Here is a 16,978-nt window from a genome sequence, read left to right on the forward strand (position 1 = left end):
GCAAGAGAAAGACAGGGCTTTATTCGATCAGACTAATGACAGACTCTTGTCAGGGAAAAAAGTCAGGGTCATGATCAATACGACTCAGCTCTACTGGTCTAAGGAAGACAACTGTGAGGTTCACAGTCACACACTGAACCCAAGCCCCAACAGAGCCGCCATCTTGCAAACACACGCTGCCAGGCTCATGGAAGAACCTTCAGATAAGTGAATGTTCTCACAAGCAGCCTCATTGCTACCTCACTTCACCTCCAGAGGCAGAAAAGGGGGGTGCTGTCTTCCTATGTCAGAGATGGGGGAACTGGCCGTGAGTCAGCAAACAAGGCGAGGTTGGGGCCAATGGAGAGCTTGGGGCTAGAAGACAAGCTGCTGATGCCTCAGCCTTCAGGTTCACCAAAAGCATCATCTCCCCTGAAGGAACTGTTTTCCCTTCCATCCCCTCAACAGTCAGGCCAGGCCCCTTAGCGCTCTCTAAGCCCATGGGACACCCCGGTGCCATCCCATTGTTTCTTGTTTGCAGATCTCTCACTGCTGAGTCCAGCAAGGGTAAAGCTTGAGAGTCACACATTTGGGTACCATGAATACCGCCTGCGACATAGTTAGCTGGCCATCAACGGATGGCGAGATGCAGATATGAAGGGAACAAATGTGAGAAACCAGTTTCTTTTAGAGGTCTTCTATCATGGTCAGTCACATAAATACAAAATATGAATTGTCTAGAGGACTGCAGTGACGTCAGGTGCCCCCGAAGCTACCATGTCATGACAGCTCTTGGCTGCCCAAATCAAATGCAATAATGCGAGGACCTATGGGGCCTGTATACTGGCTAAACTTGGTCCCAAGTCCCAGATTACATTTCATCTCCGCTCTTATAGGATCCTGGGGCCCCTCAATCTCCTTTTGTCTACAACGCTGCCATGCATTCTTCTGTTCCATGCGAGCAGCATTGACCTATGGTCCAGTGCTCCCTTATCCCAAGCAAATACTAGTCCTTCTGCATTTTTAGACACCATGAAGCTGACGTCAAAGGAGAGATTATATAACTATCTCGAGACAAGCTGTGATTTTGGCCCTGAGACCAGAAAGATGACTCAAGACTCAGCCTAAAGTTCTACCAAGGTAGAGAACCTTTTTAGTTATAAAAGACATTCACCTACAAGAGCTTAAAGCCAACCCCATCACCAGCCTCAAACATAGAAACAGTTTTTAAAAGTCGTTGATTTTTCCTTTTGGACGGGAAACATTTCAAAAAGAAAATGTTAAAAAGGATTTTAAATGTTCATTTTAAAAAGATATAAACTTATGTGATACATACCAGGATTTTTAAATATTCTTCAATTCTATATTGTGGTTATTTGGAAAATTAGAAACCAAACATGGAGCAAGAAAGGCCAGGTTAAAGGCAAAAAGAGAGGCTGAAAGACAGGCTCCACTGGCGGCTGAGGTCCAGAGAACAGAGTCTCAGGATGGCAGGTGCACAGCCTCTCACGTAAGCCACAACCCAACCCAGTTAGAACCTTCTTTGTCCAAAAGGGAAACTGAAAATTAGAGAGATTACGTCATTTATTTAATCTTTGCCCAAGGTCGCTCAGCTTGGAAGTGTTGGGTCTTGGGTCTAAATTCAGGTCTGTGTTGGTATGTGTCCTTCCCATGATAACACCATGTGCTAGTTTTACCCTGAGCGTTTCTCCAAATAAATGGTCAAGTCCTACCCTTTTATCATTTTAAGCACAGTCTTGGTCTGATACTGACACTGCCACACTTGGGGCTTTATCTCGAAACCTTCAGAGCTCTGCTCTACGTGAGATGTTTCCAGCAGCAGATGAGGGCCACAGAGGGGAGAGAAGTGGGGGGTCTCTGTGACAGCTGGGACTGGGACCAACCAGAGGAACCAAGAACCAAGGAAGCAAGAAACTCAAGCCAAGGATTTGAGCTGACTTTCCTCATTTGTTCTCAGCAGAAACTCAACACTCATACACGGAGGGCAACTGTTCGTTCTGTTCAAGAAAAAGATCTAAAGGATATGATTTTTAGAATGAAAATTATTGGTGACCGGAGGACTAGGTGACGCAGCTTTTACCTCCCGTTTAATCGTGTTTTAGAAGGTGTGGTTTGGGTCCGAAGCTTTGTTTCTTGTGTCTTTATGAGGACTTTCTCTGGGGTTCCCCCACAAAACCACCATGCTACAGCAGACAGTGAGGACAACAGGAGCCCTCCCCGAGTGCAGCTTTTTATTTTACAGGGAGGGGGGTATCGGGCTACCAAGGGATCCGACAGGAAGTGACAAGGGAGAGTGGAAGAGGGGCAGAGGTGGGGGGAGCGGAGGACACCACAGGTTGGAAGGATTCTCACTCCTGGACCCAACGCTGTTAAAACACCAGATGAGTAAAGGAATAAAACTAAACTAATTCCATTTCTAGATTCTGTTGCAAATATTAATAAAGGAAATGGCTCTTTTCCCCATTTAGTTTTTACTTCAGTGTTTTCATATTTAGAGGGGAAAAAAAACCAACCAACCACGGTTATAAGTACTTTAAAACTTGCATTATGTTTGAGGTCGCCATCATCCTACTGTAAGTGTCCTCTGTAATGAAATCAGCGGATAACGTCTCAGTAAGGCCCTGTGGTCAGTAACAGAATCCCCCCAGAGGTTCCAGGACCCATTCTCTTTTGTTCTCTGGCTCAAACTGCGCCTCCAGTAAGGCTCACATACTCCCCTGAGTCTCTCACTGTTAAGCTCTGCCTGGGCTCTCTGCCTTTCCCCAGCCCTTTAAATAGGAGTTATTTCCTTTCCCAGAATAGCCACTCCGAGTGGTTAAACTGAACACACAGAGCTTGCTACTGTAGCATGCTTGGCACACACCATATGCGTTCATTCTATTTCACGTAATTTACGTTCTATTTCAAGTTAAAACTTACCCCTATAGGCATTTTGCTTTCTGTGGGTGAGGCAATATGTACCTTTGACCTTGCGGGGTTTCAGGCTATCCTACAAGACCCCTGCTGCTGGCATGTACTTCATCACAATCTCCCCAAAGCCCATCATCTGCATACCCATCTTGTGATTTTTTTTTTTACCCATACTCATATACCACCTATATGATTTTTTATTATTTAGAAGAAATTTTTACTCAAATAGGTTTGTTATGAAAGTAAACATGAATATTGTAAGTGAAAAGCCAGTGCCATTTGCCATTAAAATTAAATTATAACTATATTATAATTATATTATAATTAAAAGCATTATAACAAAGTAAGCCTACAGCAATATTCCAACTAAAAACACCCTGCCTAGCAGTGATCCAGGTATCACATTTTGGTAAATGATACACACAAACTATTATCTTCTTTATATGAAATTTGCTCTTTTTCTTAAAGGAACCTCCCCCTCTTTTCCCTCTAGAGACTTCTAGAATCCTACCCATGAACCTCATCCAAATGCAAAAACAAAAACAACCCCCCCACACACACCAAAAAAATACCCCGAGGGTTAAAACTCATGTTACTGAAAAGGGGCCAACAAAATGCCTCAGCACTAAAATTCTAAACTCTGAGATTTGAGTAAGCAATGTGAGACTCAACTTTCAGCTTAATTTTAAATACAGAAAAGCTCATGGGGAAAAGAGAAAAAAAGTTGCTTTTTAGGAGCCAAGAGGGAACAGAGGCCAAAGCAAAATAAATCCTTTGCAAGTGAAGACCAAGGACATCTGAACAGTAAGCCAATTGTTCTGGAGTTCACCTACGATCTTTTGTAAAGACAGCCTCCCCAGGAGCCAAAGCAAGGAGCTGATAAAGCCTCCTCAGATGGGCAGAGCCCCGTCTCCAATATTCTGGGATGTTTTCTGAAACCATCTGTGAGAAGCCATTGTTTTTTAGCTCAGCTTTACAGAAGATAAAAACAGAACAAAATAGAAATCAAAACATTTGAATGGAGACACAATTCTGGAGGTTGGTATGAGACCTACAGGCAGACGAGGGTGTGGGCCTACAGAGGTGATGGGCAGGTGGGCTCTGCAGGGCCTTACTGCCCTTCTTTCTCTACTTTCTCTGGAGCCTTAAACACAGCACGCAGTGGGAACCCAAGGAACCCATATTTGTAAAGGGTTATCTGTTGACTAAGACAAATAGGATGATCGTGATTTTCAAAAAGCAGTAAGAAGTAGTTTTGTCTGGCTAAGAGAAGGTTCAGGACCTGGATGGGTCTGTTGAGTAGACAAAGCCCCCCCCACCACCACCACCAAAAGGAGCAGATGCCCTGCAGCTTGCCCTTCTTGGTGAGGATACCAGGGACCCGGGGCCAGCCAGGCAGGGAGGCTTAGGTTCTGTAGCATGGTTTTCTGGTAGTGGAATAGAGGAGTTAAAAAATTCTTTACATAAAATTGTTAGCCAGGAGCAGCAAGGAGGGCTGCCCAGGGAGTGTCTCAACTTGGGGCTTTCTGGCTCCGATAACTCACAACTGACCTTGGGTAGCAGCCACCCCACATAGTAGGAGTTTCTGCACCTGTGAGTGTTACAGCCCTGGTGCTTGTTGTTCTCAAGATACCGATGGATGACCGCATCTGGCTGACACTGGGGAACATTCCAAAGGATTTCTCACTGTGACATTGGAATGAATGTTTGTGTTCCACCAAAATTCATCTGTTGAAAACCTAATGCCCATGTTGATGGTCTTAAAGGGGCCTTTGGGAGGTGAGTAGGTCATGAGGATAGAGCGCTCATGAATGGGATTCATGCCTTAATCAGAGAGACCCCAGAGAGCTCCCTCACCCCTTCCACCACGTGAGGACATAAGAAGTCTGGAACCTTGAACTGAGTGCTCACCAGAATCAGACCATGAGGACACCCTGATCTCTGACTTCTTGCAGGAACCTAGGAATATCCATTTTAACCACAACTCCAGGGATTTTAACACACCCAGGCCACAAACACTTCGGAAAGCACTTTTCCAGGACCTTTGCAAAGGCACCATCCACTAACACAATCTACCTGGGACAGGAATGCTCAAGATTTTATATCCTATTTTATTTACTTGGTGGGTTTTTACACCAAACTGCAATTTAATTTCTGCATAAATAAAATATCCCCCATGGGAGCTCTGTTTTTCAATTTCTAGAGGGAAAACACTTTTAGCATGCCATAAAGATGCACTTATTCAAGTCAATCCTGTCTCCTTCTGCCCAGCCCCCATGTCACCATCACAACCATGTCACCTTCTTCAGCTTCTGTGCTTGCAAACAGAGGAGGTGCTAGTTTTCACCATAAAAGGAGAAGCAGCAATGTTCCACGAATGTTTCCTTTTAGTTGGAAACAACTAAAGACAGGGTTCATGGCCACTCTCTTGACAGAAGAGGGGAATACAGGGCTTTTGAAACAAAAAGAGGAAGCTGCAAGAAATTAAGTGAGGAGGTTCAGTAAATAATTTGAGATTTAAGAAGGTGACAATGAAATAATGGGGGAATTCAAAGATGCCTTGTATTTTATAGTCTTTCTGTTTCATATTAACCTGCAAAATCATCTTTATTGACTCACCAAGAAGAGCAGGATTCCTAACAATTCCAATGGCAATGCCTGCCATTTTCCATCATCTTTGATCCTCATTTGGTTGAAGAAGGTATTTAAGTTCAAACTTGACTTCGGAGTTCTTATAGCAAGGCAAAGCCAAAAGTCATGCTAACAATGTTAAACACAAAGAATTTCTGAGTAATTGTTTTTCTGATTTTCAAAAAACCATGTACTTCTCACAGTTGTCGTAAGTGTATTTCAAAGTTCAAGAAAATGGGACAAGGCTAATTTTTACACTAAATTGAGTTATTTACCTACACGACCAAATTTCTCTAATTTGTTCTAAATGTGGTATTCTGGGCACCTGGGTAGCTTAGTCATTATGCTCTGCCTTTGACATACAAATGGCTAACAGACACATGAAAAAATGTTCATCATCATTAGCCATCAGGGAAGTTCAAATCAAAACCACATTGAGATACCACCTTACACCAGTTAGAACGGCCAAAATCAACAAGACAGTAAACAACGTGCACTGGAGAGGATGTGGAGAAAGGGGAACCCTCTTACACTGCTGGTGGGAATGCCAGTTGGTGCAGCCACTTTGGAAAACAGTGTGGAGATTCCTCAAGAAATTAAAAATAGAGCTTCCCTATGACCCTGCAATTGAACTATTGAGTATTTACTCCGAAGATACAGATGTAGTGAAAAGAAGGGCCATCTGTACCCCAATGTTCATAGCAGCAATGGCCACAGTCGCCAAACTGTGGAAAGAGCCAAGATGTCCTTCAACAGATGAAAGGATAAAGAAGATATGGCCCATATATACAGTGGAATATCATGTCTCCATCAGAAAGGATGAATACCCAACTTTTGTATCAACATGGACGGGCCTGGAAGAGATTATGCTGAGTGAGGTAAGTCAAGCAGAGAGAGTCAATTATCATAAGGTTTCACTTCCTTGTGAAGCATAAGGAATAAAATGGAGGACATGAGGAGATGGAGGGGAGAAGTGAGTTGGGGGAAACCGGAGGGGGAGGCGAACCATGAGAGACTGTGGACTCTAAGAAACAAACAGGATTTTGGAGGGGAAGGGGTGGTGAGTTGGGTGAGCCTGGTGGTGGGTATTAAGGAGAGCACATATTGCATGGAGCACTCGGTGTGGTGCACAAACAATGAATTTTGGAACACTGGAAAAAAGAAAAAGCATCTGCCTTCGGTTCAGGTCATGATCCCAGAGTCCTGGGATCGAGCCCCGCATTGGGCTCCCTGCTCATCGGGAAGCCTGCTTCTCCCTCTCCCACTTCCCCAGCCTGAATACCCTCTTGCTGTCTGTCAAATAAATAAATAAAATCTTTTTTAAAAAATGGTATTCTTAAAAAATGCGATAAAATTTGTTTGCCTTGGTATTAACTGCTTTATGTCAGGAAACAGGTGTCACTGATTACGTCATTGATCTCTTATAGGTAGTCCCATGATTCAGAGGTCTTCATTACTTACAAACATTATTACTGACCCTTCCATAAAGACTTCCACAATTTCATTCATTCTGTGGTAACAGGTCATCTGTAACACATTACACAGAATCCAGAAAAGTAACAGTTTACAGAAGTAACAGTATATACAGAAGCTTAAGAATCAAATGCTTGTTAGTGACAAAATTCTCTTTTGGCAAAGGCCCTAAACACCAATTTTTTTTTCTCTAAAAATGGAAAGCTATTCAAATAAACTCTATGGCTGACAGGTGAAATATTAGAAATTTAATTAGAAGTACAACTCATCTCACTTGGAAAGGAGGGTCACGAGATTGCTTTCTGCTCTATGATTCTGACTCATCATCGGTTTCCTTTCCAAAAAGATAAACTATAAGCAACTTCTTAAATAGTTTGAGAGTCTTCTACTGTTCACCACTCCTCTTGAAAAGTAACATTTTCCCCCTATTCTTACAGAAACATTCACCAAGAAGTCATAACATCAGGGCACAGATAAGACTTTGGCCTCTCAACTTTTGAAAGAACGAGAGGAGTAATTTTTTTTTCCTTTTTCAAGTTTTTATTTCAATTCCAATTAATTAACATACGGTGTAGTGCTATTTTCATGTGTAGAATTTAGTGATTAGACACTTTTTTTTTTAAGTAGGCTCCATGCCCAGGGTATAACCCAATACAGGGTTTGGACTCAACACACTGAGATCAAGACTTGAGCTGAGATCAAGAGCCAGAGGTGTAATTGACTGAGCCATCCATGTGCCCCTGATTCAACACTTCTATACAATACCCAGTGCTCATGATCCCAGAGTCCTGGGATTGAGCCTCGCATCAAGCTCCCTGCTGGGCGGGAAGCCTGCTTCTCTCTCTCCCACTCCTCCTGCTTGTGTTCCCTTTCTCACCGTGTCTCTCTCTGTTAAATAAATAAATAAAATCTTAAAAAAAAAAATAACAATACCCAGTGCCCATCACAAGTGCACTCCCGAATCCCCACGACCCAGTGAACCCACCCTCCCACTAGGAAGTATCAATCTGTTCTCCATGATTAACAATCTGTTTTCTGGTTTGCCTTTCTTCCCCTACGCCACGTTCATGTTTGGTTTCTTAAATTCCACTTGTGAGTGAAATCATATAATATTTGTCTATGAGGAATGACTGAACACTCAAACAGCTAACACTACTTTGAGACTCCAGTGAAAACTTGTTCTTGTTCAAATCACCATCATCTAAAATCAAACTTTTGCACACACTGAGAAAGAGGGGAAGCACAGCAAAGACAAAAATTACTTAGAAGAACGAAAAGAGAATGGATTTATTTATTTATTTTTTTAAGATTTTATTTATTTATTTGACAGAGAGAAATCACAAGTAGATGGAGAGGCAGGCAGAGAGAGAGAGAGAGAGAGGGAAGCAGGCTCCCTGCCGAGCAGAGAGTCCGATGCGGGACTCGATCCCAGGACGCTGAGATCATGACCTGAGCCGAAGGCAGCGGTTTAACCCACTGAGCCACCCAGGCGCCCCAAGAGAATGGATTTAAAAGAGAATGGATTTAGGGGCACCTGGGTGGCTCAGTGGGTTAAGGCCTCTGCCTTCGGCTCAGGTCATGGTTCCAGGGTCCTGGGATCAAGCCCCACATCAGGCTCTCTGCTCGGCAGGGAACCTGCTTCCTTCTCTCTCTTCTCTCTCTCTCTCTCTCTCTCTGCCTACCTGTGATCTCTATCTGTCAAACAAATTAAAAAAAAATCTTAAAAAAAAAAAAGAGAGAATGGATTTAAAATCCATCGAGCCCTACTAAGAGTGGGCAAGGAGCCAAGGTAACCATTTTGAAACACTAAAGCATTTTGCTGAAACACCAGCAACTCTCTGATTCCCTCTTCTTTCCATCCCCTCCCAGGCCAAAGACATATTTAAATGAAAATTAATTGTTATTTAAATGAAAGTGCAGTTACATGTAGGATCACGTTAAGAATGAAAACTATAGCAGCATTATTTGCAAAAGCCAAGATACAGAAGCAGCGCACTGTCCATTGATTGGTGAATGGATAAAGATGTGTATATGTATACATTTTGTATATATACATATACACATAATGGAATATTACTTAGCTATAAAAATGAATAAAATCCTGCCATTTGCAACAACATGGATGGAGCTAGAGAGTATAATGCTAAGTGAAATAAGTCAGAGAAAGACAAACATCCTATGATCTCACTCGTGTGGAAGTTAAGAAACAAAACAAATAAGCAAAGGGGGAAAATGCAAGAGAAATTGTCAAAGCAAGAAACAGACTCGAAATTATAGTGAACAAACTGATGGTTACTAGAGGGGTGGGGGTGGGGGGATGGGTTACATGAGTGATAAGGATTCAGCAGTGCACCTGCTGTGATGAGCACAGGCTGTTATTTGGAACTGTTGAATTACTGTATTGTACACCTGAATCTAATATAATGCTCTATGTTACCTGAAATTACAAAAAAAAAAAAAAAAAACAACCCTTGAGTAAATAAAAAGTAAATTAAAAAACACAAGAATTCCAAAACTGTAGGGCTTTACAAGTACAGTACACTACTACTATGCTGGATGAAAGAAGTTAAAAAAGTTAAAAAATTGTTCTCTTTTCTTCTTTTTCGTCCTTCTCACCATTCTGGTAAAATATGGTATTAGTTTTACTCACACCTAAGTAGACACGCAAAAAAAATATATACAATAGTGTTCAGCCCACCATGGTGATCAAAATATGTGAATTTACCTATGAAAGGTCTAAGAACAAAAGGGTTAAGTGACAGCAGTATATTGGCAAGGTCATCAGCCACTTACAACTCAGGCCACATCATTTTTGCCTTCCTTCCTCTCTCCCGCAGTGGTCTGCTCCCATGTCGAACTCCTCCGCCAGCATCACTTTTTCCATGAATCCTCAGAATTCCCAGGTAGAAATGCTCATTCTCTTCTTCCTGTTATAACTATCTGTTTACCTTCCACTACTGCTGCATTTATCACAATATCACAATATGTGTATGTTTACATGTATTCAGTAGTCTGTAATTTCCCGTAGATCAGAAACTCTCCTACTTTTGGATCCCAGGACCTCAGACAACATCTGCCATAGAGTAGATACTCAATAATGGTCTGAATATTTGAAGAGTTTTCTAGTATCCTGTTCCTTAACGTTCCTTGTCAGATCACCGCACAGTCTTGGAATCTTTCCTACCATTCAATTCAGAAGGACGTTTCCCAACATACATGAAACACCCCATCCTGCTGTAATTCTCCTCTCCACCCCCAAGTCAACAAACAAGTTTGTGCCCACTCAACTCCCAAGTTCTCATCCAATGATCTTTATTATTGCTTCATTCTCTGAAAAAAAAATTTTTTTTCCTCTCTGCTGCACAACTGTGACCCAAGGAAGATCCCAGTCCAATTCAGGATGTGCTTAGAGTCATTTTGATCATTATTTTTGAGCATGTTGTCAGTACGTAGGCTAAGCACTAGTTCTAGGGCTATTCTCCACGCAAGCTGGGAAAACCAACTCCTTGGTTTCCTTTCTTTTAGGCCAAGATTCCTCCGAGCCTGAGTTTCCCCAAAACTATTAGCTCCTGAATGGTTAAGAGCAAACATGAAGGTAATAATTTTTCAATGTGTGTCTTACTAATACCCAAAAAAGTTACTTAAATATGTATATATTTAATTTCCAAGGGACAATATAATGATTCATAACTAATAACAATCCCCAGCCCCACTCATCAAGCTCTGCATCAGGAAATAGGTTTTTATTTTTTTTTTAAGATTTTATTTATTTATTTGACAGAGAGAAATCACAAGTAGATGGAGAGGGAGGCAGAGAGAGAGAGAGGGAAGCAGGCTCCCTGCTGAGCAGAGAGCCCGATGCGGGACCCAATCCCAGGACCCTGAGATCATGACCTGAGTCGAAGGCAGCGGCTTAAACCACTGAGCCACCCAGGCGCCCCAGGAAATAGGTTTTTAAAACTATCTAGATTTCTCTTTCCAGGATGAATTAAAATGACCAGAATGACAGTATCTTCTAGTTACCTAGGACCCATCCCTAGTTCATACTTGTCATCCTGAGGTAATTATTAACAGCATCCTTTTTCATTCTCAAATGTGTCCTGGCTCGGACAATGAAGTATACGATCATCCTTAGCCTAACTGTCATACTGAGACACTTGACAGCACCCTCTGACGTCACAACTCTATTTCACTACTTGGCCCAAGGTAAGAAAATCCGTCACCAACCAGCTTTTCCTTTTCATAAACCTCCACTCTAACAGCACAACCACAAAACCTAGCTTTCCAGTAAAACAAACTTGTTTCTCAAATTGGAAGGATATACTTTTGGCCTTTGCTACAAAATCAGGTCAACAATGTTAACCAACTAGATGTCTTGTTACACAGTGGGAAAATGGATGCAAAATAAGTCATTTCCACTAAACAAAATCCATATGTGAGATAGTGATTATCTCTATGAATTACATACATTTTTTCTATTAGTTATATCTATTTCCAGCAACTTACTTATAGAGGAAAAGGGAAAAAAAAGCTTTCTACCAAAAGCCAATTTGATGTCTCTTCCAAGGCTGTACTTAAACATATGAAAGAAATTGTTACTCTCTTTTCCTGTTCTATCAACACTAAGTTGCCTTTGCTGTGATAATAACAAGGCTTAGTGCTCTAAGGTGAGGGGAAGCAATAGAGAATCATTTGAGGATTACTTTCATTTTACCCCAAGGATACAGACAAGCTCTTGAGGTCTTGATTTTAGAATGATGAAGGAGGCACTATGGCAAAATAACTATAACCAGGTGCTCACTTGGGGTTGTTCCCCCCCCCCCCCCCCCGGAAATAAAGGGCCTATCTTCCTGAAATCCTAGATTTTTAATTATGTATTTATTTTTAAGAAGGCTCCATGCTGGGCTCCAATGCAAGGCTTCAACTCATAACCCTGAGATCAGGACCTAAGCCAAGATCAAGGGTTGGATGCTCAACCAAATGAGCCACCCACATATCCTGGGAATTCTAGATTTTTAATGTACTAGTCAACTGTGTGACTTTAAACCAATTACTTAAACTGTCTGAACCTTGTTTTGTTCATCAGTTAATGAGGGAGAATAATACCATTTCTGTCATCATTGGTTGTAAGAATTAAAGTCACTTTAATTCTAGAAAACAACATTCAAATATCAATTATTATGATATGTGGTGCTAACCCTGGAAGGAGAAAGAGAATATAGACAGTTTAGAAGACTGAATGCATCTGCAGGACAACTTTAGAAACAAAAGTCATACCCTTTCAGACCAGGATGTTGGTGGTATTTCTAATAATGGAGACGTTAGGGAAGTAGTGCCTGTATTCATTTCCTAGGTTGCTATAACCAAGTACCACAGACTGGGTGACTTAGAACTATACAGATTTATTCTCTCACAAAGCCTTCAGAGGGAAAATCTCCGCCTTGCTTCTCTCCTGGCTTCTGGTGGTTGTTGACAACCCTTGATGCTTCCTGGTCTGTGGCAGCTTAACTCTAATCTACGCCATTATCTTCACTTGGCCATCAGTCCTCCGGGTGTCTGTGTCCAGATTTCACTCATCTTATAAGGACACCAGTCATAATGGATTCAGGGACCACCCTATTCTGGTATGACTACATCTTGACTTGATTGCATCTGCCACGACAGTATTTCCAAATAAACTCACATTCACAGATTCCAGATCATCATGAATTGGGGGCACTCAGGGTCAACTCAGCTACCTGGCTGAAAAAGGTCAGCACAGACTCAATACCCAAGAAACTTGATATAATCCTTATGGGTGGAGTTTTACTGAAATTTAAAGGATATTAGGGGATCCCTCCACATTTTCTAAACATAGCCAACCTTTTATATTTCCAAGATGAAAGCGAAAAGGGCTTTTCATTGTTTCCACTTGTCTTAATTACCATTTGGACTGTTGCTGGGATACTCAATAATTTTCTCCTCATAGTTTTGCGCTGACACTTGTATTTTATGTGAAATAACCTTATTCACTAAATTTACTTTATTAGGAGTAAATGCAGGTGAGCAATTAGGATTCAGCATCAATGTGGCAACATCACTTCAATTTCATCAGCAACAACCCCAGAAGTTAGATTCAGTGGTCCAATCCCCTTATCTGGCCAAACCATTATTCAACTTTTAAACTTTCTATTTCAAAGTCTTTTGATAAGGCATGCACTCACTAGCTCAACACAAATTCTCCCACATTCTATCCCTAGTCCCTACTGTCTTATACCAGGTCCCATCACACATTTATTGTACCTGCTGGAGCCCTGGAAGCCAGAGTTTGCCAGCCCTGAACTCCATTATCTCTTATAACCCATGGTCCTGAAACTGGCCCTCCCCACCCCAGCTACACCCTTCACTCTACTCCATTTCACCCCAAATCCCCTCACTTGGCAATTATGGGGCTAACCATTTTTTCTTGTTATTCAGTTGTTTTGTAATTATTCTCAGTCCAGCTTTTTCTCCCCCACAACTAGATTAAAAATAGCCTTGTATTTTGTATCCTCCCACAGCACCTAGCCTAACAATCTGCACAGAACAGACATTCAAATGCATGCTGGCTAAAAACCAAAGGGCCAGCAAGACAACATCCTGCCATTATCCTCGTCTTCCAAGGCTCGACAGAGTGCCACCCTTAGAGCTAGACAGAGAAGCTTCCAAATGTAGAAGGCCTGGTCCTGAACCTCATCCATCCCTCGCTGCCCAATGGAACACTGAGGCCGTAGGACCAAGGGGTCATGCCCACTTATAGTCCATGTTCTCTCCCCAGCTTCACAGCCATTCTCCAGGCACTTAAGACCCTGGAATTCCACTGGCCTTGGGCCCACTTCCATGGCCTATGTGGGCCCTTCCTCAATACAGCCTCTTGTCCATGAGCATGCCCCTAGAATGTCCATTCCTAGTCTTGAAGGGTAGCCAAGGGACAGATGTTTTGAGGGGGTGTGGACAAAGGTTGGATGTGCTGGCAAGAGAGCAATGCAAACCTTCTGCACTGTGGGGATGGGTGGTATGTGGTGAGGGGATGCCAGCTTGACATCCAACTTCCATATGTACCCTTGCCTGGGTCCAGCAAGTGTTAAGTGGTCCAATGGGCACTCAGGGTTAAAGAGGTAAATATTAATGGCAAAACTCTCTTATCTCTCACTTTCACACAGGATGTACTCTCCAGCCTCATTATTATTTTGATATAGATCTACCCACTAGAGAAATAACAGACTTTTAATTATTTGCTGGAAGAATGATTGATTTAAAAGAATACCTGTTTTCAACCAGAGCTTCTATGAACTGAAGAAAATTCAAAAGCATGTAAGGATGGTCGATACTATTGGCTACATAAGATTCTTCTGAGTTAGCCAGTATTTCTGGACCAGCCCCATTACACAAGAAAATTGGGAATGATGTCACATGGTCACATTCAAATCAATATCCATCCTGAAATAACCATAACCGCAGAGCATATCTAGGTTCCAAACACATGATTATAAAATACATTCCAGTTAGGCACTGCAGTGTGAAATCAATTTGACAGTACTAATGAAAAATGCATCTAAAATATCTTTGAAGTAGCCATTAAATCACACTTTATATATTCCCCTATGATCCAACCATTATCTATACTTTGAAATCTAAAGAGAATCTAATGGGAGATGGAAATGAGATGGCGTTTGCAGAATTTCACCGAAGTCAAGTTGTCCACAGGAGAAACGAGATTAGTTATAGGCTACAGTGTGCATATTAGAACAGTCATTTCCACATTTTCTCTCATACACTGGAAAATTAGTTACAGCAAGCCTCAAGCTCAGACTTGAGATTTTCCCTTACTGGTTATGACATTGTGAGCTAATTCCTCTATGGGAATTTTAATTTAAATCCTCTATGGGAATGAAAACTCAGCTCTTTTACACTGTTGGTGGGAATGCAAGTTGGTGCAGCCACTTTGGAAAACAGTGTGGAGATTCCTCAAGAAATTAAAAATAGAACTTCCCTATGACCCTGCAATCGCACTACTGGATATTTACCCCAAAGATACAGATGTAGTGAAAAGAAGGGCCATCTGTACCCCAATGTTCATAGCAGCAATGGCCACGGTCGCCAAACTGTGGAAAGAACCAAGATGCCCTTCAATGGATGAATGGATAAGGAAGATGTGGCCCATATACACTATGGAGTATTATGCCTCCATCAGAAAGGATGAATACCCAACTTTTGTAGCAACATGGATAGGACTGGAAGAGATTATGCTGAGTGAAATAAGTCAAGCAGAGAGAGTCAATTATCATATGGTTTCACTTATTTGTGGAGCATAACAAATAGCATGGAGGACATGGGGAGTTAGAGAGGAGAAGGGAGTTGGGGGAAATTGGAAGGGGAGGTGAATCATGAGAGACCATGGACTCTGATAAACAATCTGAGGTGTTTGAAATGGCGGGGGGGGTGGAAGGTTGGGATACCAGGTGGTTGGTATTATAGAGGGCACGGATTACATGGAGCACTGGGTGTGATGCAAAAACAATGAATACTGTTACACTGAAAAGAAATTTAAAAAATATATACATATATATATATAAAGAAAACTCAGCTCTGATTTTCCTGATGAAAACAGTATTTGGAAGCCACCTGGTCAGTCTTTGGCTGTCCCTGACTCCATTCCAACATATATGAATGCCTGTTTCTCCATTATAGACTTACAGGAAAAAATGTCAACCTCTTTGGCAGATTAGCTAAGTACTTTCATTCAACTCTGTGCAGAACTGACGTGCCCACAAACCAACAACAACCCAAACCAAGAATGGTTGGCTAATGCTCTCTCACACAATTTCATGCACATTCTCCAGCTGTTTTTTTCCTTCTGCTCCCTTCTCCTTTCTCAGATTCTGGATCTTCTTGGGTTCTCAGAGGATACCATCTTTCATTTATCCACTAATTTTTTTTTTACCATAAAAACATTGTCCTGCAGATAAGCAGGGTTTTTAACATTCTTTATTGTGATTGTGACATGTGGTCGACCACCAGATGACAAACCCATCCTCTGTCTACCTTATCCTGCCCCTTTCCCCTATGAAGTCCATCTCTAACAGATACAACACTAAGAGTCTAGGCATACACACACACACTCATCCACCCATCCTTTCACAGGACTTCAAGTCACCGGGCCATCAGATGCTGAAGCTGCCTAAGGACTGAAGCTGAGCCTGCTGTACATGGCAACCTGCCCTGCTCCTGAAGTCTGGTCAGTTTCAGCCCACAGGAGAAAATATAGAGAGAAAAATACATGAAAAGGACTGTTTTCCTACTAGATCTTTGGGAACCGATCTTTTAAAAGGGGGGTTAATATTAATAATATTAATAATATTATAATAATAATATAAAATATTATTTTATATAATAATATAAAAATAATAAAAATAATAATATAAAAAATGTCTACATGGGCAGCCAATTATTTCCAAGAGTTTTTAAGACAAAATAGAATCTATAATATTCAGATTCTGGGAGATTATTATTTATTGTTGTTGTTATTGTTTTGGGGGGCTTGGTTTGTTTTGGTGGGGAATTAAGGTGAACAGTGAGGAAAAGGTAGAGGCCTTGGGAAACTGAGAGATGAGCAAATCTAAGAAAAAGTTTTAGACATGAAAATAAAGGCAGGAAAGATGCTCTGAGAAGTTTGAGGATTTTAAAGTCTTGGTCTGGGGCACAAACAAAGAATTTGTTGATGAACTTCACTATGTAGAGCTGGAAACTGACAAGGTCTTCTTGGTCCCATACTCTTAGGGTTGTTACATGTTATACCAGCTGATAAATACAATGATCTTTTTCCTTATGGTATACTATTTACAATAATTATTTTCTGTCCCTTTATGAATTCCAACATCACCTCACCAAGCATACGTTCTGATATAATAAAGAGATCAAGTGCTACAAAAGATCCAGTTCCTTC

General features: G+C 41.5%; 1 protein-coding gene across 1 annotated transcript in view; it reads right to left on the reverse strand.

Annotated features, from left to right (window-relative positions):
- The window catches only part of LOC309845946 (guanine nucleotide-binding protein subunit alpha-14), a 191,368-nt gene that overhangs the window by 88,421 nt on the left and 85,969 nt on the right, over window positions 1-16,978 (reverse strand). The window lies entirely within an intron of this gene.

The sequence above is a fragment of the Mustela nivalis genome, assembly GCF_964662115.1.
Source record: "Mustela nivalis genome assembly, chromosome: 13".
NCBI lineage: Eukaryota > Metazoa > Chordata > Mammalia > Carnivora > Mustelidae > Mustela > Mustela nivalis.